This window comes from Somniosus microcephalus, chromosome 9 (genome assembly GCF_052327205.1).
Source record: "Somniosus microcephalus isolate GS21.2 chromosome 9, FLI_Smic_1.0, whole genome shotgun sequence".
NCBI lineage: Eukaryota > Metazoa > Chordata > Chondrichthyes > Squaliformes > Somniosidae > Somniosus > Somniosus microcephalus.
The window spans coordinates 93,356,953-93,379,466 of NC_140995.1; the positions used below are offsets into that span (position 1 = coordinate 93,356,953).

General features: G+C 44.5%; 1 protein-coding gene across 1 annotated transcript in view; it reads left to right on the forward strand.

Annotated features, from left to right (window-relative positions):
* The first annotated feature begins 4,271 nt into the window (after positions 1-4,271).
* Positions 4,272-22,514, forward strand: part of kcns3a (potassium voltage-gated channel, delayed-rectifier, subfamily S, member 3a) — a 33,160-nt gene continuing 14,917 nt past the window's right edge. Inside the window, exon 1 of the mRNA XM_085996872.1 lies at positions 4,272-4,442. The gene's annotated coding sequence lies outside the window, so the exon portion shown is untranslated. The remainder of the gene's footprint in view (positions 4,443-22,514) is intronic.

Below are 22,514 nucleotides of genomic sequence, written 5' to 3' on the forward strand. Positions count from 1 at the left end.
CTTGCGGTCTCAGACTTTGAGGTGGAGGCAGCGTAATGGCTCATGGATCCCAGGACACAGGCGGTGCAGAAGTGTACCAGGAATCACGTGGGCCTGGTCCTCCAATCACAAAGCAGAATTCCATTTGAATCATTTCCGAAGGGAATCCCTTAATGAGATGTAATGGAATCCTGAAATCTAATTTAATTACAATTTACAGAATTGGAATTTTATTTGTAATTACCTTCATTCCACCAATTTTAGACATCATTTAAACTGATCCGGGCCGATATTTGCAGAAACTCATTTCATACAGTGTATGCATATAATTTACAATCTGAAAATGTTTAATTAATGGCTTAGATATCCCCTTACACTGATGCAAATAACCCTGCGCTTGTTTGAATCAACCATAACACTTATGTGGGCAATTGCTGGCCAGTCGGTGGGCAAATAGCCCAACTCTGCACCAGCGATTGCTTTATCGTGGCCCACGCAGATGACAGGCTTCAAGTTCCAGATTTTGCACATGTGCTAATCCTGAACTTGCGGTGGATTTCAAAGGAGGTATGGCGGCATACTCTGAGAGTACCAACCGCAAAATCTGGGCCATTATTTTTGGAAAATCAGGTGTTGGTCATCAGTCAACAAACATGCAGTGATTACATCACAGTCATTAACCCCACAGTATTGATGATGTCATACTTCCGTTAGTCAATGACACACTGTTGTCGAAGTCTCGACTCCCGAGTAAGACTCTTTAAACACAAAGTATCATTAAAGACAGGCTTTATTTGCTTGCAAGGGAAGAGTTGTGTAGACAAGGGCTACATCAGACCTCTTCAAAGTAATACAGAAATTGTAACATATTTATACAGTAAAAAGCAAAACAGGCTTTCTATGCCACATGACATAGTATTGAATCATAACTGATTACAAAGGCACAGACCTTGCGAATTATTGAAACAACGTATTCCGGGCTGCGTTAGAATAACGAACAGAAATACCTTTGGGATAAGATTAATTAATCCTTTATTATGGGATCTCTCTGTTCCTTCTGTTCTCTCACTGTACCAACTGGGCCCGTGGGCCGATGTTTACCTTATCATGTCCTTGGCTGTTTGTTTGGAAACTGAGGCTCCTTGTTAAGCTTATCACAGACAAGGAGTACATATATGGCATTCCTAAAATGTCTCGTTCCCTTAAAACATGATTAGTGAATCATGCTGTTGGCCATTAAAAGTTTAAATGAATTTTATTCTATGCCTAGGAAGCCATTTTATGTCTAAATGAGAAACTGTACTTCCACACTGTATACCAGCTGTAGTGTACATTATAGTATTTGCTGCTGATAAAAATGTTATTGCCTATCATCTTGTGTCTATCACAGTCAGACATTCAAAGTGTCCATCACCCAAAAAGCACCATACTGTCATACAACCATTGATGGGTTGGTTCAAATAATTAAACAACATATCAATGTTAACTGAATAATGCTGATTACTTGCAATATGAGTATACAGGTAAGGAAATTACCAATGAATAACTACCAAGCAGTAAAAAAGGGTATCCATCAACAACTATCCTGTGCCAAAAAGCTATCAAAGAAGAACTAACAAGCACCACAAAACCATCGGGTGGAATGAGTCAACAGCATTTTCTGATGAGGTTTCTTGTCTGTCTGTTTTTATGGTGTCAGCTGTGGCTCAGTGCGTAGCACTCTCACCTGAGTCAGAAGGTTGTGGTTTCAAGTCCCACTCCAGAGACTTGAGCACAAAAATCTAGGCTGATGCTTCAGTGCAGTGCTGAGGGAGTGCTGCACTGTCAGAGGTGCTGTCTTTTGGATAGGATGTTAAAACGAGGCCCCATCTGCCCTCTCAGGTGTACATAAAATATCCCATGGCATTATTTCAAAGAAGAGCAGGGGAGTTATCCCTGGTGTCCTGGCCAATATTTATCCTTCAATCAACATCACTAAAACAGATTATCTGGTCATTATCACATTGCTGTCTGTGGGAGCTTGCTGTGCGCAAATTGGCTGCCACGTTTCCTACATTACAACAGTGACTACATTTTTAAAAATGTACTTCATTGTCTGTAAAGTGCTTTGGGAACGCCATGAGGTCGTGAAAGGCGCTATATAAATGCAAGTATTTCTTCCTTTTGCCTTAACATTAGACTTGGTTATGGATGCGTGACCTCAAGTCCGATCTGCCAATTCTGGGACCCATTGCTTTTCATATCAGTGCAATTTCCTAAGGTTTTACTTGATTCAAAATGAGACCCCCGCCGACTGAGAACAGGGAATGCAAGGAACAAGTGGAGCACAGACAGGTCTGGGAACAAGTAACTGCAGGGAGGCCAAAGAGCCTTTTTTGGTTGACTTGTAAAGGTGACATTAACTTGCCCTAGGAAACATTAAAATATTAAGGTAAGTGCCCTCCTAGGGTAGCACAAATATAATAAACAAACAATAAGTATCTATGCATAATACAGCGACATTACACAAATAATAATTAAATCATAATGTGATTGTGAGTATCGATTACGCCTCTACACCCTGCGGTGCCTACCGGTCGCGCGAAAGGGGAGGCTGGGGTATCGAGAGCTCCATTGTGTGTTTTACTGAAATTGACTGTCTGGATATGATTGGTCTGGCTACCTGACTGATAATAGCATATGATTAGCATGGACCAATCAACGATGCAACAGGCACTCTACAATGATACACTATGTTCTTGCAGAGGCAAAAGTTTTAATAGTATAGCCAGATTGGAAGCGTGAAATGATATTATGCATGTGTCAATGCTAAGTATGACAGTTGCAACTTCACTTATTAGGTTCATGCTCACCACTGCCCTGAAAATTACACTGTGCGGGGCATAAATGCTTAAAATGTGTTTGGAATTCCTCGCCGCTAAGTATATGGATTATATAAACTAATCGGGAGTTTATTCGATTTTCACTCTTGTTTCCGTGATCAACAGTTTCGGCAGATGTACTTATAATCAACTAACAAACCCGCACATTTCACAACTTTCCTATGCGGGGGCACACAGCTGTAGATCGCCGAATCTTACTGGTTTTCACACTATGGTTGATTCGTTCTCATTCGGATCAGAGCACTTGGGCTGTTTAATGAGCATTGAAAGGGCGTAACAATCTGAAGCTAAATGAAGTTACAAACTGCATCTTTATTTAAATTATTGTGAGATTATAAATTGACTATGTGCACCTTTAAATTCTTATTAGGAAGGGGGATTATAATAAATAATTGCATCATATTGAAAACGCCCTCAAGCAAATATTGTTGTCATTTATAAGCGGGTCGACTGATGGATATTAGCTTCTCGATGTTCTTATAGTTGTCACCCTAAATTACTTAGTAAAATAAAGTCTTATTTTTTAATTGCGTGCAACACCATTCAATGCTTAACCTTCAAACACCCCATAGCTTTTAATATTGGATATTCCTAGCTACTTTTATAGATACTACTATTTTCATTTAATTGTTCTAAGTCGCTGCCTGCATTTTTTTTGTATCGGGCCATTCTGGCCAATGGTGCTCAGTTTCGATTGCAACGTTAAACTATGGTTACCCGCAGCCAAATCGCGTTTTAACTATAAAGTAGGCGCGTCGGTTTTTTAAGAAAACCTCGCTCAAAAGTGACAGCAGTCTAAAAGTCTGCCAGTCACAACAAACCCACGTCTCGATGGAATTACTTGACATCGCATCGGCTTTTCATAATACAGCATTTCAATTTAGAATCAACGTTTTTTCATTCCTGCACACCGTTCTCTACTTTTTGTGATCTAATGGTGGTTTATTATTCCATTTATATACACGCCCAAACTAATGGGGAAAAATAACTATTCCTACTAGGTCTGCAAACTGGTGACGTTAGGATGTTTAGGAGGGTTCATTGGGGGTTGGACAGTTCCGCTACTTTCTATCCAGTCTGGTGGTCATAACAGCAACACTGTTCTTGCAGATACGCCCTTCAGTTGTTACTGGGTAAACTGATAAAACTGTTCAATAATGCTGCATTCCTTTCGGCGATATTTTACAGTCCCTTTTCTAGCGAGATTATTTAGTGATTCGGATCATCATTGCAATAAATGTCAGGCAGGTGAAAGGAACTGCAAACGTTTCATTTTACACCGTTCCAATCAGGAGAGAGAGAGCGATTCGCCAATCAAACCGAGCAGAAAGGTAAGGGCAAGCCAACCAGCGAGTGAATGAGTAAAGTCCCGCCTCCAGATATAATCCAGTGTTAGGACTGCAACAGCAGCAGAGCTCAGAGCCCGAGGCGTAACATGGGAAGCGAGCAGCTTCAAGTCACACCCGCTACATTTCAATTAGAACGGGCAGGATGGACTTCAGAGGATTTTGTGTATTTTTGCAACTACATGGTGAAAGTGTACTTTTGGACGAAAGCTATAACATCAAAAGCCAGAGAAAGGTAATAAACATGTGTGTGTATTATATATATGTATGCATTCTTATATTTCTAAGTTATCAATCACTGTGTGGGTGTTCCTTATTTTAGCTAACTGCTCGATTTGTTCATTTGGATGGATTTTTTTTTAGCAACAATTGTTTGTGACTTTTCGCAGCATGAAACTTATCCGACATATAACTGCTACATTACAGAACAAAGATTATATTAATTAACCTACTACATTCCAGCTTCAAAAAAGTCTTAACAACATCCACTCACACACTTTGTTTTGTGTTGTGTCTCGAATTTCTAGTAAAAAAAAGTCGTCTATAGATGTCTGCATTTTTAAAGTTGTGTTCCTCCGCACTTGGTACACGCCCATGATTTAATGTGTTATATGTTAGATGGGCCTTGTCATTTCTTCAGTTTTTAAAGTAAACCGTTACATGATTTGCTGTTCACAACCTACTACTGTTACATCCTGTAGCGATATCACTTTGGATCTATTCGAATAGTTCGGATAAATAAATAATTTAAAAGTCTCCCTGAAAGCCTTATGTCATGATAACAGTGATTTCCAAATTCTCCTCCACACTTTCTATAGATCGATAGATTTTTGGATATTATGGGATTCAAGGGATATGGGGATAGTGCAGGGAAGTGGAGTTGAGCTAGAAGATCAGCCATGATCTTATTGAATGGCGGAGCAGGCTTGAGGGGCCGAATGGCCTACTCCTGCTCCTATTTCTTATTACCTTATGTTCTCATAGACCAGTCACTCTCTTACTACACCGTTCGTTCTTCATTTAAGTGCGTTTTCTCCTTAAGCGTTATTCTTTTTATATTCTAATTTTGGGGTCTCCATCATCTTTGTACATCTCCCAGCACTTTACATCCTTTAATTTGCGAGGTCGAATGTAACCAATAAAGCACACTGAAAATGATCCTGTTATAAGTACAGTTGACATGTTAAGTAAAATGTCAATGTTTAGGTATGGGGCACTTTCAGTCAATAGTTAAGTGAGTTATCTAGTGTAAGATGTTAAGTTCAGACATGTTAAATTATTCAGATATTCATACCTGCTGTTAAATTCACCAAGTTTCAAAAATCTTGTACTGAATCTAAACGTAACATAACAATTAGTTAAATCTTGGCTTTCATCCTTTATAACATTAGCAACAATCACAACTTAACACATTTCTTCCGAAGTTTAGAATAGGTAAGAGAAAGTGATCTTGAGACACTCAACAGTGAGTATTTGAATTGCAGAAATGTGCTCACAGGGGTTCTTTCCCTTACATCATGTCCAATCAGTGTACCTCCAGGGACAGTTAGCTCGGATGGCCGAGTGTGCAGATGTGCTTTAGCAGCATGACAGACCCGAAAGAAATTATGCGTTGGAAACAAGCAATGGCCCGTATTACGAGAGATGTCCCGAAAGCAAGCGAGGTTCCTGAGTTATTATTGTAAGACAACGGGAAAAACTTAAACAAATGTATGTGTTAGGATTTCGAGGCTATATTATCGAAACAGTTAACACGGGACTGATTTTGTATTGCTGAATTGTGAGTTTAGCTATTCGGCATTTGTTCATTCTTCAAGACCGCTCGATGTATTCAATTTTGGTTTATTGCAGCCATTATTTATGGATGCTTCGTGGATCTATAGCAAAAGCGGTGTGATGCTTTGAGGGCGATGTTATGGGCTCTTATCGATTTTTCTTCTGAACTGCCCTTCGACTTTTTTCAAGGGGATATTCAACTCCCATTTCACCATTGCTACCAAATCATTTTTCAACGGTGTACAAATCTGCCTCTTTCACAACTTATTTTAGAAACAGCGCAGTCTATAAACTTGAGTTGCTCAGTTGCTTCAGGTGATTCGAAGATGAACAGTCGGTTTCCTTTTAAATACTTGCTTCATTGGTCATTAAAGCACTTCAGTGTTTGATTTCTAACAAAAATCATGGTTTTATTGTTATAAAAATTCTACAATTCTTTTTCTGTCAGGAAAGACATTCCAATCATTTGGAGAGTGTCCTAAGGGCTAATATTGCACAACTTTAGAATGGTGAGTAGGAAGAACCACCTTTGGTCATCCCAATTAATATATAATGGCCCAGAATTTACTGGAAAAATAATGACAAGTTCATGGCACACGCCATTATTAGTGCGTAACCCCCCCCCCCCCAGCAATTTGTGGCAAGATAGAGTTACGCCATGGGTTCCGACCATCACAAATTGCTTGATGATTTACGCCGCTCTGCCATTAACGTCGTAAAAATGAGAGCTCACCGTTAACCTCCCCATGAGTGTTAAGAAATTGCTGGATTTGCGTCATAAATACAGATTAAACTGTCCGCAGAAAGTTAAAGCTGCTATTTCATGGTGTAAGACCCTGTTAATGGGGTGACTTCTGGTCTTGATATGCCACTGAACCTTGGAGGACCAGAAAGGGAACAATTTAAACTGGCACCTCACTCCTGCAGCTAGTAAATTTTTCCTACAAATTTTTCAAATTTGAATTTTTACATTTTTTTCTTACTTTTCCTCTCTGACTCTTTTTTCTCCCTTTCTTAATCCGGAAATGTGGAGTAATCAGATCAGCCATGATCTTATTGAATGGCAGAGCAGGCTCGAGGGGCCGAGTAGCCTACTCCCGCTCCTAATTCGTATGTTCATATGTTCTTTCCCTCTATTTCTTTTCTTGTATCTAATTTGACTAATTCACACTATTTCCTTTTCCGTCATTCACTCTTTCTTTCTGTATCCTTAAATTTAATTGATTATGGAGATACGCTGTTGGTCCCATCATTCGCCAAGTTCCCAGATGCCCCATTGACCTCACTGCGCCGTTATTAGCTCACACTTCCAGCAATAATTGGAGCTGAAGGGTGAGGAAAAAAATCCAACTCATGGTGCGTACCGTGAGATGCCCGCTCCAGCAAATTCTGGGACAATATCAGCGACCTGAAACGTTAACTGTTTCTCTCTCCGCAGATGCTGCCTGACCTGTTGAGTATTTCAGCATTTTCTGTTTTTATTTCAAATAAATCTGCAGTATTTTGCTTTTGTGTAGTAGTAAACATAACGCTGTCTGTGGCATAGAATTGGATTGGATTGGCTGATAATCTGCCTGATAATATACAGTACAATGTATAAACCATATCAAAACAAAGTCATTTCAAAAGATTGTTTGCCTTTTATGGACCTTCTAAGGATATCGCTTAAAGAAGGGATCCATCACTTTTTAGGATCAGCTACAAAGAGCCAGTGTAAGCATCAGTTTATTTATTTTTGTTGTTCTTTTGAATTTTTATTGATGGTATAATAGGAAGAGTTTTGGAAGTTGTCAATGTGAGGCAACAGAATTAACATGAATATATGCAGTCAGTAATTCAGACTGCTTGGAACCATCCCATCTGTATGGTTCACCTGTTCACTGATTAAACTTGCTCAGCCATAAGGAAAATTAAACTTTAATAAGAACTCAGGAAATCTGCTGAACCACCTTGAATCTTTACACAGCCTGCAGCAAGTTCTATGCTCATCAGGCTAGCCACGTTTTGAGATTTCAACACACCATAATATTATAGTAATAATGCTATTCGGATGTTGGAAGTATATTTATTACTGTAAGTTTAATACTTTACAAAAACAAACACTTGAATGGCTTCTAATAAATGGTTTCTAATATTCTATAATAATATTTTTGATTTTCATTTTTTTTAATTCTATGGTCCCACTCTCTACTTTGGAGCTAGGAAAAATGTCATCAATATTGGCCACTGATTGGCTAAAAAGTGATGCAAAATTCAAATTTATCAGCCAACAATGGTTACAGCATTGCAGTTTTATCAGTCTGCCTCGCAGAATTGTTCAGGACAAACTTATGGGCTGGAATTTTAATTTGGAGGTGATTAGGGAGCAGAGGGGCGCTGGAAAGCAGTCAGGAAACCCAGGAGAATGGGTTTCCCGCAGGCCCTGCCAAATTTAGCGGCAGGGCCTGATGAGCATTTAGAATCTCTTGTTTCCTGCCTGCAGCCAGCCAGATGGAGAGTCAGGCGGTTAGGCTGGCTGTCAGGCAGGTAGGCCAGCTGCATCAGGCCACAAAGAGGAGGGTGGGAGGGATCACGGGGGCGGGGGCGGGGAGGGGCGGAATTGGAGGCCGCAGGGAGAAAGGCACTTACCTCCTGGAAACCCGCAGTCCTCATCTCACTTTAGTTGGGGGTTCCCCGAGGCCTGGGAATCCTACCTGCCCACCCACAGTTAAATTTAAAATAATGGCATGAGACATGCAGTCTCAATTATAATATTTAAAGTGCCAACCCGCCTCCTGGGCGCAGGTTGGCCACCCACCCCACCCATCAGCCCCCCCCACAACCCCCCGCCGTCCCGCCTCCATTAAAATCGGAAGTGGGCGGGTTGGGGCTAGGACTCTGATTTTGAACTCTTTAACCTCCCACCTGACCCCAACCCACCCAGTTTTGAGGTTAAAATTCTCCCATGATGTTTTTTAAGGGAAAGGGGGCGATAGTTTGCAAGGATGGAGAGGTCAAGGGTTGGTTTTTAGAGGAGAGGTGTGATGACGGCAGATTTGAAGGTGAGGGGGACAGTACTTGTGGAGAGAGAACCGTTAACAATATCAACTAACATGGGAGCCAGGAAGTGAAATTGGGTGGTCAGCAGTTTAGTGGAAATAGGGTTGAGGGAGAAGGAGGTGGGTCTCATGGACAAGTTGAGCTCGGATAGGGCATGAGGGGAGCTAGGAGAGAAACTGGAGAAAGATGCAAGTTCAGGACTAGGGCATGAGGAACCTTAGAGGAAGTTTGGCCTGGTGGGCTAGGGGAAGAGGGGGAAATGGCAGAGGCAGCTGATTGGATAGTCTCAAACTTAGTGACAAAGAAGTCCATGAGCTCCTTGCACTTGTTGTTGGAGGTAAGGGTGGAGGAGACAGAGGGAGGGGTTTAAGGAGGTGGTTTGCAGTAGAAAAATGAAGCCGGGGGTTATCTTTGCATTGAGCAGTTTTGGCAGAGGAGAGCAGGACCTGATAGTGCTGAATGTGGTCCAGCCAGATCTGGCGGTGAATGATTAAACCAGTTGGTTGCCATAACCATTCAAGCCTGCGTCCTTTGGACTTAAAGGGTCAACACTGGGAGGGGTGAGTTGAACGGGAGGGAGATTGGCAAGATTAGCCCGCAGCGGGGGCGCTGGGTGGGAAGGTCGCGAGAGAGTAGGGGTTGCTGCTCGTAAGCAGGCAGTGACGAGTGCCTCGATGAGCCCTTCAGAGGATACCCAGAGAAGCACAGAGGGAAGCTGTAGGCTTTTCTAAAAGGGTGTCAAGCCTGGGACGGCAGCAGGAGAGTAGGAAGGTCGAGGAGTGTTGAAGGGTTGGGGTAGGGATTTGGGAGGGCAGCGTACCTGAGCGGGGACAAATGAAAAAAAGCATGATGACAGGAGTGAGGGGTTTAGGAGGAGTAAAAAGAAAAGTAAAAAAGGGGAGAAAAAAATGGAAATAGCCAAAATGTGCTCGTGAATGGACACAGGGAAAACTCAAGTTACATAGGCCTGGTTCTGTAGCAATTATTAGGATACATATATCCTGGTAGTAAATGGGGAATAGAGAGGAGATAATAGGTGGGAGTCCAGAGTTAAAGTCAGAGGTCTCGTGGAGGGATAAAGTTAACATGCGTAGGGTGGAATCGGCATGGAGCATCAACAAAATGTTGTCCAAGTTTGGAGACAGGTGTGGCGGGTGATTGAAGTCCAGAAGCTATTTGAAGGGTAGAGTATTGGAGGACGCACTGATGGAGGTATTTCTGTGGGAATGAAGATCCAGGAGGTGTGCAGAATCCGTTGCGGGGCAGAAAAAAAATGACGGTGAAGTTGGAGGTCACCATAATATCTAGAAGCGGTAGAGAAATGTACTTCGGCCCAGGAGTGCGAAACTCTAGCCAGGAAGCAGACTGTAGCTGAAGCTAAAAAACCAGTAGGTCAGTCACAGGCTCAGCAGATAATAGCAGCAGTGGGGGAAGGGCAGTAAGCTGATCAAAGTTACTTCAAAATTTAAGCAACTGAGCAGAAGATCAGAGTCTTATGGTGTAGTTCAGTGCAGTCTTGATGTCCAGAGAAGTCCAGGAATTTGGAAGCTAAATTTGAGCAAAGATCCAGTACTCACTGAGGAAAACAAAGAGCAGGCATGGGCAGTGGCAGTTTAAACTAGCAGTTAACTTGTAGTTAGGGCTAAAAGGCACCCACTGTTAGAGCCAGGGGAACTTGAACAGTGGAAGAGAAAAGATTGGGGGAGAAAGGGCAAAGGATGTCAGCGGATGGCCAAGAATAGAGGGGCACAGTAAGGAGCTCCCTAGGGAATTGACCACCCAGGAGCCATCTTGAATCCAGATAACAAAAAGTAATTCAATAGTTGCAAATACTTTAGGACATCCTAAGGAAATGAAAGGCACTATATAAATACAAGTCTTTCTTTATACTGATATACATATCCTTCTGCCATTATAATTTATGAAGATAGTTGTAAATGTGTATCTATCCCAAAGACATATTTGATTTCACTTTCCAAAAAAGGGTTAAATACTAATATAAAAACATAAAATGCTGGAAATACTCAATAGGTCAGGCAGCATCTGTGGAAAGAGAAACAGTTAATGGGCTGAATCTTTATCTTTCCATCAGGTTGGGTGGTGTGGGGGCGTGTAGCTGGTTGCTATCCCGGATGATCTATCAGCGCGTTCTGCAGTGGCTTTTTAACTAAATTGCAATTGAATCAGTCAAGCTTTCCCGGCTAATTAACTGGAGCGGGTCTGATGACGTCACAGATGATGCAACTTCATCTCACCTATTTAAAGGAGAATTGCACAGATGACAATTGTAGGTTGGTGGAGGTGCTGCAGAGGTTGGTGGGGGAGACAGTGGATTGTTGTGAGACTAAGCTAGTTGTTTGAATATAAAGGTATAAAGATCTTTAAGCAAAAATGCAGATTCAGCGCCAAAAGCTGCCCCCAGATTTAATGATGCCTTCCTGGAAATTCTGCTCCAGGGAGTGAGAGCCTATAGGGAGGTCCTCTTCCCTGGTACAGGAAGGTCCTCTTCCCTGGTGACAGGAGGAAGAGGCCAGCAGCAGAGACAAAGAGGGCATGACTGGAAATCACCGACGAAGTCAGCAGCAGGAGTGTGGTTCCCAGGTCCTGGATACAGTGCAGGAAGCGATTTAATGAACTCATGAGGTCAGGAAAGGTGAGTGCAATGCCACATTCCCCTACATCCTGACGTGTGTGTCACCCCAACCCCCTCACTCTGCCTTCCCAAGCCTGGCCCTGCATATCATTCCTCACACCAACCTACCTTGCAGGTGCACCCATCCCTCACTGTCTATGCACCTACTCACATCCCTATCTGACCATCCACCACTGGCACTCACCCTCATCCTAATGCAATCATAGAAATTAACGCCACAGAAGGACGCCATTTGGCAATGTCACGTCACTCCCTCATAGTCACCCTCTACAGATGTAACCCTACCATCCCTTACACTCATTGCATGACTCTCACTCAAAGGTCTCTTGTTTCCCTCTTTACAGAAGAAGAAAGCATAGAACACGCGGGAGAGGCAGAGAATGGGAGGTGGCCCTCCAGTAATGACACCATTGACTGCAGCAGAGGAGGAAGTACTGGAGGTCAGCGGAGTTGCGGAGCTGCTGACAGAGCGAGATGGAGAGAGGGGATCTCCCAGCTACCTGGTGACAGATTAAATATCATACAGCCACATGGCATACAACCGTCACTCATGGTGATTTGATGTCAGCAGCCAGTGAAATATGATCATGTGCATAATGGTAACTTAAAACATTCTTATCATAACAGTTCTCATTCTTGTCTTTCCTCTCCCTCAGGCCCATCAAGTGCCCCCTCCCACCTCCCCACTGTCCAGCCAGAGAAGGAAGATGACTCCTCAGAGGAAGCTGCAGTTTCTGAGGTTGCACCGTCACACAATCCATGCGCACCCAGCACCAGTGCAGATATGCCCACGTCACTGAGCCCAGTGAGAGAGAGTAGTGTTGTCACCTGGTGTCTCACACAGCACATGTGAGCAAGAGCAGATGGTGGAGACAGGGACAGCAGTGGAGAGTCCTTGTTGGAGGGTGCAGGACGCTCCAAGCTCTGCTCAGCTGGACGCAGATACTGAACCTCGGGGGCCGTCGACAAAGAAGATAATTCTGGAGGAGCAGCAAAAAATGCGCGATGCTCTGACAGCTTGTGGGAGAATGGAGGTGTCCATCTCCAACATGAGCAGCACCATGGCTACGTTGTGCTCTTCCATGGAAAGGGTGGCCACCTGCATGGAGCATCAAATGCGCCAAACGAGTACAAGCTTGCTGTTAACAACAGATTGCAGACTCTGATTGCAGTCATATCTAGGAGGGATACAAACCTAGACTTGGCCGTTCAGCACCCCACCGATGTGCAGCAAGGTGCTCTCCAGCTCCTTGCTAGCAGCGAAGTGCGGATGCGCCATGAGAGAGATGATGGTAAGAGAGGACATAGAAGTGGGGGCTCTGCTCAAAGTGCTCCCACTGCTCCCCCATTGCCTCCTCCTCAGTCAGATCCCCACATGCTGCCTCAGATCCCGATGGCTGAGTCGCCCCTGCACAGGTGCAGGAGGAGCAGTCTTTGATGGAGCCCTTACAGGCTCCAAAACTGAGGGAATATTGGCCAAAAGTGTCTAAGCAGTCAGAGCATGGAAGTGAGCAACCTGCCTCTACCTCTGCTGAAGCCACAGGTGGTGCATGTCGTAGAAGTAGTAGGGAAAGAAAAATGACACAATTGTAGATGCACAAGGGTATGCACATGGGTGTGTTCCAAAATGTTAGAGGGTTAAATTTCAGTTCTATTTATGAGCCAGATAAATTTATTTATTTGCACCACTTTCCTGTCTTGCCCATTTTTGCCTGCTACTTGGGAAGTGGCCTTGTCAGTTAGAGTGAATGGTAAGACATTACTTAACCTCGAGCAATGGGTGTGTGTGTGACAGGAATGGCTTGATCATTTCAGGACTGCTTTGTGGTGTTGGTGGGGTGGGGGAAAGTTGGTTCTGCACCTGGGTGCCATATGGGTGCACTGGTGCAACTTAACTAAATCGTGCCATTATGAGGTCATCCTTGGCCTCCCGGGCAGCAAGGTGCGCCGCTGCTGGTGCCATCTCCACCTCAGGTTCCTCCTCCTCCTCCTCCCCATGTTCCACCTGCTGCTCCTCCTCCTCCACTGACGAGGCTCTGCGCTCTGTGCCTTGCTCCTCCTACAGCTCCAATCCTTGCTGCTGTGCTATTTTGTGCAGGGCACAGCACACCACAACGATTCTGGAGACCCTGCCTGGTGTGTACTGAAAGGCTCCTCAGATCTGTCCAGGCATCTGACGTGCATTTTCTGCATCCCTATTGCTTGCTCTATTACACATCTGGATGTCATGTGGCTTTGATTATAGCACTCTTCGGCCTCATTGCTTGGCCTCCTCAAAGGTGTAATCAGCCACGTTTTCAGTGGATATCTCTTTTCTCCAAGCAGCCAGCTGGTAAGTCTGGTCGGAGGTGCGAAGAGCTGAGAGAGGGTGAACTGGTGCAGGATGAAAGAGTCATGACAGCTCCCTGGGAATCTGGCACACATATGCAGGATCTTTTTGTGGTTGCAGATGAGCTGCACATTGAGGCAGTGGAAGCCCTTTCTGGTTCCTGGGTGATGTGGGGGTGCCTTGATGCCCACATGTGTGTAGTCGATGATGCCCTGCACCTGTGGAAAGTCAGCCAAAGCCGCAAAGCCGAGCATCCACTCAGTCATACTGGTTTCATCAGTACATAAGTGCCTGACTGCCCACCCGCTCGCAAACCTGCACTCTCTTCAAAGTGAAAATTCCGACCAACGTTTCAGGTGGATGACCTTTCATCAGAACTGTGTAAAATGTCCTTGCATTTATACAGTGCCTTTCACAATCTCAGGATATCCCAAGGCACATTCAGACATAGTTGAGAACCTTCGAGTGAGACACTGAAATACTAATGTTTCTTAGATTTTTATGACCTATGAATGATATGGTGGGAGTGAATGGTATTTTTACAATCAGTTTTGTTAGTGGGAACAAAACAAAAGTGCACGATTGCAATGAACATATAATGCTAATTGTCACATTTTGGGATCTTTTGACTATTATTCCATTGAAAGGCTTTAGAAAATAAGGGGGAAAAGCTCATCCCCTTAGCGCCTCCTGTTAGCGACAGTAGATGGCACTAATGGGAAGCTAGACCAGTATCGCTGGGACGAGGTGAATCCAGTGCTGCATGCGAAATCCGGCCCACCCCCCATAGCGCTGCCAGTAAGCGGTGTTGCCGGGAACATCAATGCCAGGTAGATTGTGACGTCAGTGAGTGTGGAATGCTCACTGACCGGCCGATTTGCAAAATCGATTCTCGCCACTTACCTCACCGCCTGGAGTAAACACCGACAGGGAGAGCTGGCGTGCAGCACCAGGAAGATGACTCCAGGTATGTTATTTAAAGGGATCATCAGTATTCACTCGCAACTGTCAGGTTAGTGCAGTTTCAGTGTTTTTTTACTAGTTTCACCCACTGCAACAGCTTCATTCAGTAATTTCAAGGTTCTTTTGTATCAGGAGTCTTCTGACAACTAAAAAGTAGCTACATTTATTCTTTAAAGATTCAAACTGCTACACCTGGTACCTTTAATGGGGGCTGTACTCGCAGGACACATTGCCCTCCAGGATCTATGGCAGAGGGAGAGTAGGCAGCGAGAAATATGGGAACATGTGTGCAGAGAGATGAGGAGGGACATCAGGGCTCTCACCAGGAGGCCTTACCCTCTGAGGGTATTCCAATAGCATTTCTCCTACCTGCAATTAAGTGAAGAGCAGTGTATTAGACATCTCTGCTTCATCAAGGAGGCGGTCAAAGAACTCTTCCGCCTCCACCAAAGAGACCTCCAGCCTCACACCAGGATGACTGAAACCCCAGATCCCCTTTCCTCACCACATCCTCATCATTCCATCCCTCTTGCAGGCCATATCACAGCGTAAAGCTGAAATGAGAGACAATACAAAAGAATTGGTAAGTGAAGTAATAAATTTATCAAAAAGTAGTGGACACACATTTACACCAAAAATAGTTACTTTTCACCCTTGTGCAATCCCTTAGTGCCTGTCATTACTGTGCCTTTTCCTGCTCTAGTGCTCCTATGAAATGTTGGCCCAGTGGCTGCAGCACGGCTGGTGGAAGGCTGCTGAGGGTCCATGCGGGAGACTTCAGATGACCTAGCAGGATGTCCTCGACCAGCTCTGAATTTGGAAGGCCTGGCTGTAGACTGCACCACCTCAGCATGGGCGGCAGCAGTCTGGGCTGGCTGGATGACAGGCAACGACAAGGGTAATGGTGGAGTGGCAGTGGTGGGAGCGGGAATGTTGTCATCTTGAGAAAGGACAGCAGGTTCCTGTTTCACTGACCAACTGCCACTCCCCCTGGGCAGCACCTCAGCATCCCTACCAATCTGTTGGAGCACAGATTGCTGGCCTGCTGCAACACCGTGAAAGCCCCGGTTGATGGTGGCAGCAGTCAGAGCTTGCATGGCTTCGAGCGGAGACTGCATGAGAGAAGTCTGAGATTGGATGCCACCAAGCATAGACTCCATTACAGAACTAAAATGTTTTGTCGCTTCCACCTGTGATGCAATGGAAGCTGCCAGATCACCCATCACATGCGGCATCATGTCTGGGCCGCTACGGTCTCTCTGGGAGTCTACCATTCTTTGCAGACTGGAAATGATGGGCTCCATGGTGTGCGCAGAGCCTTGTGCAATGTTGGAGGCGGACTCCTGCACGCTTATCATTGCCGAGGGGCTCTTGGGCACCCTTGCTATTGCACCTATCATCTTCGTGTGCATGCCCATCACCCTTCTTCTAAAGGCCCCCCCATCGAGGTCCTCATCTGAGTCCTATGCAACAGAACTCGTAAAAACATAAGAAATAGGAGCAGGAGTACGCCATTTGGCCCTACGAATCTGCTCCGCCATTAAATAAGATCATGGCTGATCTTCTACCTCATCTCCACTTTCCTACACTATCCCCATACCCCTTGATTCCCTTAATATTCAAAAATCTATTGATCTCGGTCTTGCATGTACTCAATGACTGAGCCTCCACACCCTCTGTGGTGGAGAATTCCAAAGATTCATCACCCTCTGAGTGAAGAAATTTCTCCTCATCTCAGTCCTAAATGGCCGACCCCTTATTCTGAATCTGTGACCCCTGGTTCTAGACTTCCCAGGCAGGGGAAACATCCTCCCTGCATCTACCCTGTCAAGCCCTGTAAGAATTGTGTATGTTTCAATGAGATCACCTCTCATTCTTCTAAACTCTAGAGAATACAGACCTAGTCTGCTCAATCTCTCCTCATAGGCCAAGCCCCCCACCCGAGGAACCAGTCTGGTGAACCTTCGTTGCACTCCCTCTATGCAAGTATATCCTTCCTTAGGTAAGGAGACCAAAACTGTACACAATATTCCAGGTGTGCTCTCATCAGGGCCCTATATAATTGCAGTAAGACATCTTTACTCTTATACTCAAATCCTCTTGTAATAATGCCAACATACCATTTGTTTTCCTAATTGCTGCACCTGCATGTTAACTTTCAGTGATTCGTGTACAAAGACACCCAGGTCCCTCTGAACACCAACATTTCCCAATTTTTCACCATTTAAAAAATACTCTGCTTTTTGATTTTTCCTACTAAAGTGGATAACTTCATATTTATCCACATTATATTCCATTCCATATATTCTTGTCCACTCACTTATCCTGTCTATATCCCCTTGAAGCCTCCTTGCATCCTCCTGACAACTTACATTCCCACCCAGCTTTGTATCATCAGCAAACTTGGATATACAGTACAGGTAGACTATCCTTTATCCGAACTTCCGAAAACCGAAAACCTCTAAAAACCGAAAGTTTTTTCGTTCAGCGTAAGTCGTGCGCACGACATGACCAGAGTGGCGCACGACTTACGCTGAGCAGGGCAGAGGGTCACAGAGTTCCCTCCTGGGTAGGAGATTGCAGGCCGAGCCGGGCAGTGTGAAGGAGGTACCGGGAGAGTGAACCCAACAATACAGCGGCCCGTCCGATAGCTGCAGCGGCCCGTCCGATATTCTTTTCTCCCCCCGACCCGACCCGAACCGAACCGCGGCCCGTCCGATATTCTTTTCTCCCCCCCCCACCTGACCCCCGACCCGAACCGCGGCCCGTCCGATATTCTTTTCTCCCCCCACCACCCGACCCGACCCAACCTGAACCGCGGCCCATCCGATATTCTTTTCTCCCCCCCCCCACCCGACCTGATTTGCGGGCCAGCTTAGTAGGAGTCAGCCGATATCCGGCTTTCCAGAGAAGCAGGAAGGTGAATGAAACAAGGAACAGTCGCAAGAGGTAGTCTGAAATGAAAATTTATATTAAATACAAATTTCCCAGTCTTATAATAATACCTTCTGAAATCCGAAAAATTCCGAAAACCGAAACTCAGCTGGTTCCAAGGCTTTCGGATAAGGGTTAGTGTACCTGTATTACATTTGGTCCCCTCATCCAAATCATTGATGTAGATTGTGAATAGCTGAGGCCCAAGCACTGATCCTTGCGGTACCCCACTAGTTACAGCCTGCCAACCCGAAAATGACCCGTTTATTCCTACTCTCTGTTTTCTGTCCATTAACCAATCCTCAATCCATGCTAGTATATTACTCCCAATCCCATGCGCCCTAATTTTGTTTAATAACCTCTTGTGTGCCACCTTATCGAATGCCTTCTGAAAATCCAAATACACCACATCCACTGGTTCTCCCTTATCTATTCTGCTAGTTACAACCTCAAAAATGAACAAATTTGTCAAACGCGATTACCCTTTCATAAATCTATGTTGACTCTGCCCAATCCTATTATTATTTTTGAAGTGCCCTGTTACCACATCTTTAATAATAGATTCTAGCATTTTCCTTACTACTGATGTCAGGTTAACTGGTCTGCAGTTCCCCTTTTTCTCTCTCCATCCTTTCTTAAATAGTGGGGTTACATTTGCTACCTTCCAATCCATGGGACCCATTCCAGAATCTATGGAATTTTGGAAAATGACAACCAGTGCATCCACTATCTCTATAGCCACCTCTTTCAAAATCCTAGGATGTAGGCCATCAGGTCCAGGGGATTTACTGGCTTTCAGTCCCATTAATTTCTCCAGTACTATTTTTTTACTAATACTAATTTCTTTCAGTTCCTCATTCTCGCTAGACCCTTGGTTCTCCACTATTTCCAGGAAGTTTTTGGCATCTTCTTCCCTAAAGACAGACACTATGGGCTGGATTTTACCTTTCGGTGTGGCTTAGGGGCGGGACAGCTTCCTTCCGGGTTCCAATCCCGCCCCCAATGACATCCGATGCACAGATGCTATTTTGCGTCAATTGGCCTTGTTAAGCCCACCCTGTGGGCTTGCCGGCCAATTAGGCTAAAGCCGGTGTCAGATGACTTCAGTTGATAACGCGTCATCTGCTGGTTTTCTTAAAGGGGCCGGGCACAATTTTTTTTGACAGGTGATTTTTCAATGTTTGACAGCATTGAGCTGCTGCAAACACTGAAAATCACTGTAGAAAGGTGAGCCCTTGCACTCAGGCTCCCCAGTGACTCCCTCCTTAGGCTAGAACAGATGACAGCTGCAGGTGAGGTTACAGAAATGATCTGTCACTGGTGAGAGAGGTTCTCCCAATGAGGTGGGACTACATAAAGACTTCAAAACTTGTTACCTACAGAAAAGTCTAAAAACATTAACAATTATTTTCCCAACATTTTCTTACCTCTGAAACTCACCAGTGTACCGTTGGATCCTTCACACCACTTCTGCAGCTGTCATCAATGAAGAAACATTACAGTAGACCCACAGCACACCACACTTACCCTGGCATGATGTCCGGACGTCGGGAAGCCCGCAGTAGACTTGTCAAAATTGGAAAAAACCTCTTAACTGCCTGTTAACTACCTGTTAACAAGCAGTTAAGTGCCTATAATCCTCTTCCCGCCACTAGGTGTCGGTTGCATGTGCAAATCAGGGACCCGGCACCCGGGAAGATTGTATGGAGGTGGGTTGACAGCGGGTTCGGGATCCGCTGTCAACCTTTGCAATTTTACCGGATGTCCCGCCTCCAAACCGGCACCCTGAGCACCGGCAAAATTCCTCCAAAAGTATTTGTTTAATTTCCCTGCCATTTCCTTATTCCCCATTATAATTTCTCCTGTCTCAGCCTGTAAGGGATTCACATTTACTTTCGCTAATCTTTTCCTTTTTACATACCTATAGAAGCTTTTACAATATGTATTTATGTCTTTCGCTAGTTTACTCTCATTCTATTTTCCCGTTTATCAATTTCTTAGTCCTCCTTTGCTGAATTCTAAAATCCTCCCAACCCTCAGGCTTGCTACTCTGTTTGGCAACATTATAAGCCTCTTCCTTTGATCTAATACTATCTTTAACTTCTTTTGTTAGCCATGGTTGGACCACTTTTCCCGAGGGGTTTTTGTGCCTTAAAGGAATGTATATTTGTTGTAAATTATGCATTAATTCTTGAAATGATAGCCATTGCTTGTTTATCATCATACCTTTTAATATAATTTCCCAATCTACCTTAGCCAACTCGCCACTCATACCTACATAGTTTGCTTTGTTCAGATTCGGAACGGTCATGACCCTGTGGGTGGCGGAGCGGGCCCAGGGGCCGTGTAGCCTCTACTTCTTGTGTTCTAATTATGTGTTAGATTTCAGGAGAAGGCTCTATTCCTGTTCCTGGCTGGGGTGGAGATCACCTTTTACAGAAGGTAAGTACTGTAGAAAATATAGGGACAGAGTGATCTCCTGGACGAGTTTCGATCGCCTAGATGGATCGGAGAGGAATTTCCCAGATTTTTTCTCCCAAATTGGCCATTGGGTTTTTTATCTGGTTTTTCGCCTCTCCCAGGCGATCACATGGGTTCGGGTGAGATGTAGAGTGATAGTAGATTTGAGGTTCGGATCACATCAGCCATGATCTTATTGAATGGTGGAGCAGGCTCGAGGGGCCGATTGGCCTACTCCTGCTCCTATTTCTTATGTTCTTATGTTCTTAAGACCCTAGTTTCGGATTTAACTAAATCACTTTCAAACTCAATATAAAATTCTATTATTTATTATGGTCACTCTTCATAAAAGGCTCCTTTACTACAAGGTTATTAATTAACCCTTTCTCATTGCACAATAGATCTAAAATAGCCTGTTCCCTAGTTGGTTCCTCAACATACTGATCTAGAAAACTATCTTGCATACATTCCATGAATTCGTCCTCCACACAATTACTGCAAATTTGGTTTGCCCAGTCAATATGTAGATTAAAGTCCCCCATGATTAAAGTCACCCTTGTTACATGTGCCTCTAATTTCCGGATGTATACTCTGCCCTACATTACAACTACTGTTTGGGGGCCTATAAACAACTCCTACCAATGTTTTCTGCTCCTTGCTGTTTCTTAGCTCCACCCAAACTGATTCGACTTCTTGATTTTCAGAGCTAAGATCTTTTCTCTCTTCCGTCTTTATCCCATCCTTTATTATCAGGGCTACCCCTCCTCCTTTTCCATTTTGTCTATCTCTTCTAAAAGTTATGTAACCTGGAATATTTAGTTCCCAACCTTGGCCACTTTGCAACCACATCTCCGTAATGGCTATTAGATCAAACCTGTTAATTTTATCTGCACTATTAATTCATCTATTTTGTTGCGAATGCTTCGCGCATCCAGATATAGTGCCTTTAGCTTTGACTTATTTCTCTTTATCCCTGATGTCACCTTAGTCACTGATGCCTTATTACCTTTGTTACTCTCTCTGTCCCTTCCTGACCCACTCTGCTTATTTTTACCCAAAACTCTACTCTGCTCTAGAGCCTTGACATTTCTCTCACGGCTTTTAAATTTACTATTTCCTGAATCCTCCCACCCCACATCCGTTAGTTTAAAGTCCTGTCTACTGCCCTAGTTATTCGGTTCACCAGAACACTGGTCCCAGCCAGGTTTAAGTGGAGCCCGTCCCAACGGAACAGCTCCCTCTTTCCCCAGTACTGGTGCCAGTGCCCCATGAACTGAAATCCCTTCCTCCCATGCCAGTCTATGAGCGACGCATGTAAACCTCTAATCTGTTTGACCCTATGCCTATTTGCACGTGGCTCAGGCAACAATCCAGAGATGATTTCCTTTGAGGTTCTGCTTTTTAATTTAGACTCTAGCTCCTCAAACTCCCTCAGCTGAACCTCATTCCTCGTTCTACCTGTCGTTAGTTCCTATGTGGACCACGACAGCTGGATCCTCCCCCTCCCACTCCAAGTTCTTCTCCAGCTGCAAGGAGATGTCTTTAACCCTGGCACCGGGCAGGCACCACAACCTTCAGAACTCGGTCGCGGTTGCAGAGAACAGTATCTATCCCCCTGACTATACTGTCCCCCACTTGAATGGCCTCCTGCACCATGGTGTCATGGTCAGTGTGCTCATCCATCCTGCAGGCTTTTTTCCTCATCCACATAGGCAGCAAGAATCTCATACCTGTTGGACAAGGGCAAAGTCTGAGGCTCCTCCAGCACTGCACCTGGGGTCACTTTACCTGCCTGAGCTGCAGTCACACCCTCCTGTCCCTGACCACTAGCCAGACCTGTACCACTACCTAACGTAAGGGGTGTGACTGCCTGCTGGATCAAAGTGTCCAGGTAACTCTCCCCATCCCTGATGCCCCGCAATGTCTGCACCTCAGACTCCAGCTCAAAAACTCTGAGCTGAAGTTCCTCAAGATGCAGGCACTCACTGCAAATGTGGTTGTCCGGGATCACAATGCTCTCCACAAACTCCCACATGCTGCAGTTGCGGCACACCACCTGCACTGCCATCCCTATATGACCTTGTTTTATTCAATTAAATTTAATTAAATTTGTATTTAGGTAATTTAGTTTACACTGTGGTTTCTTGACTGCT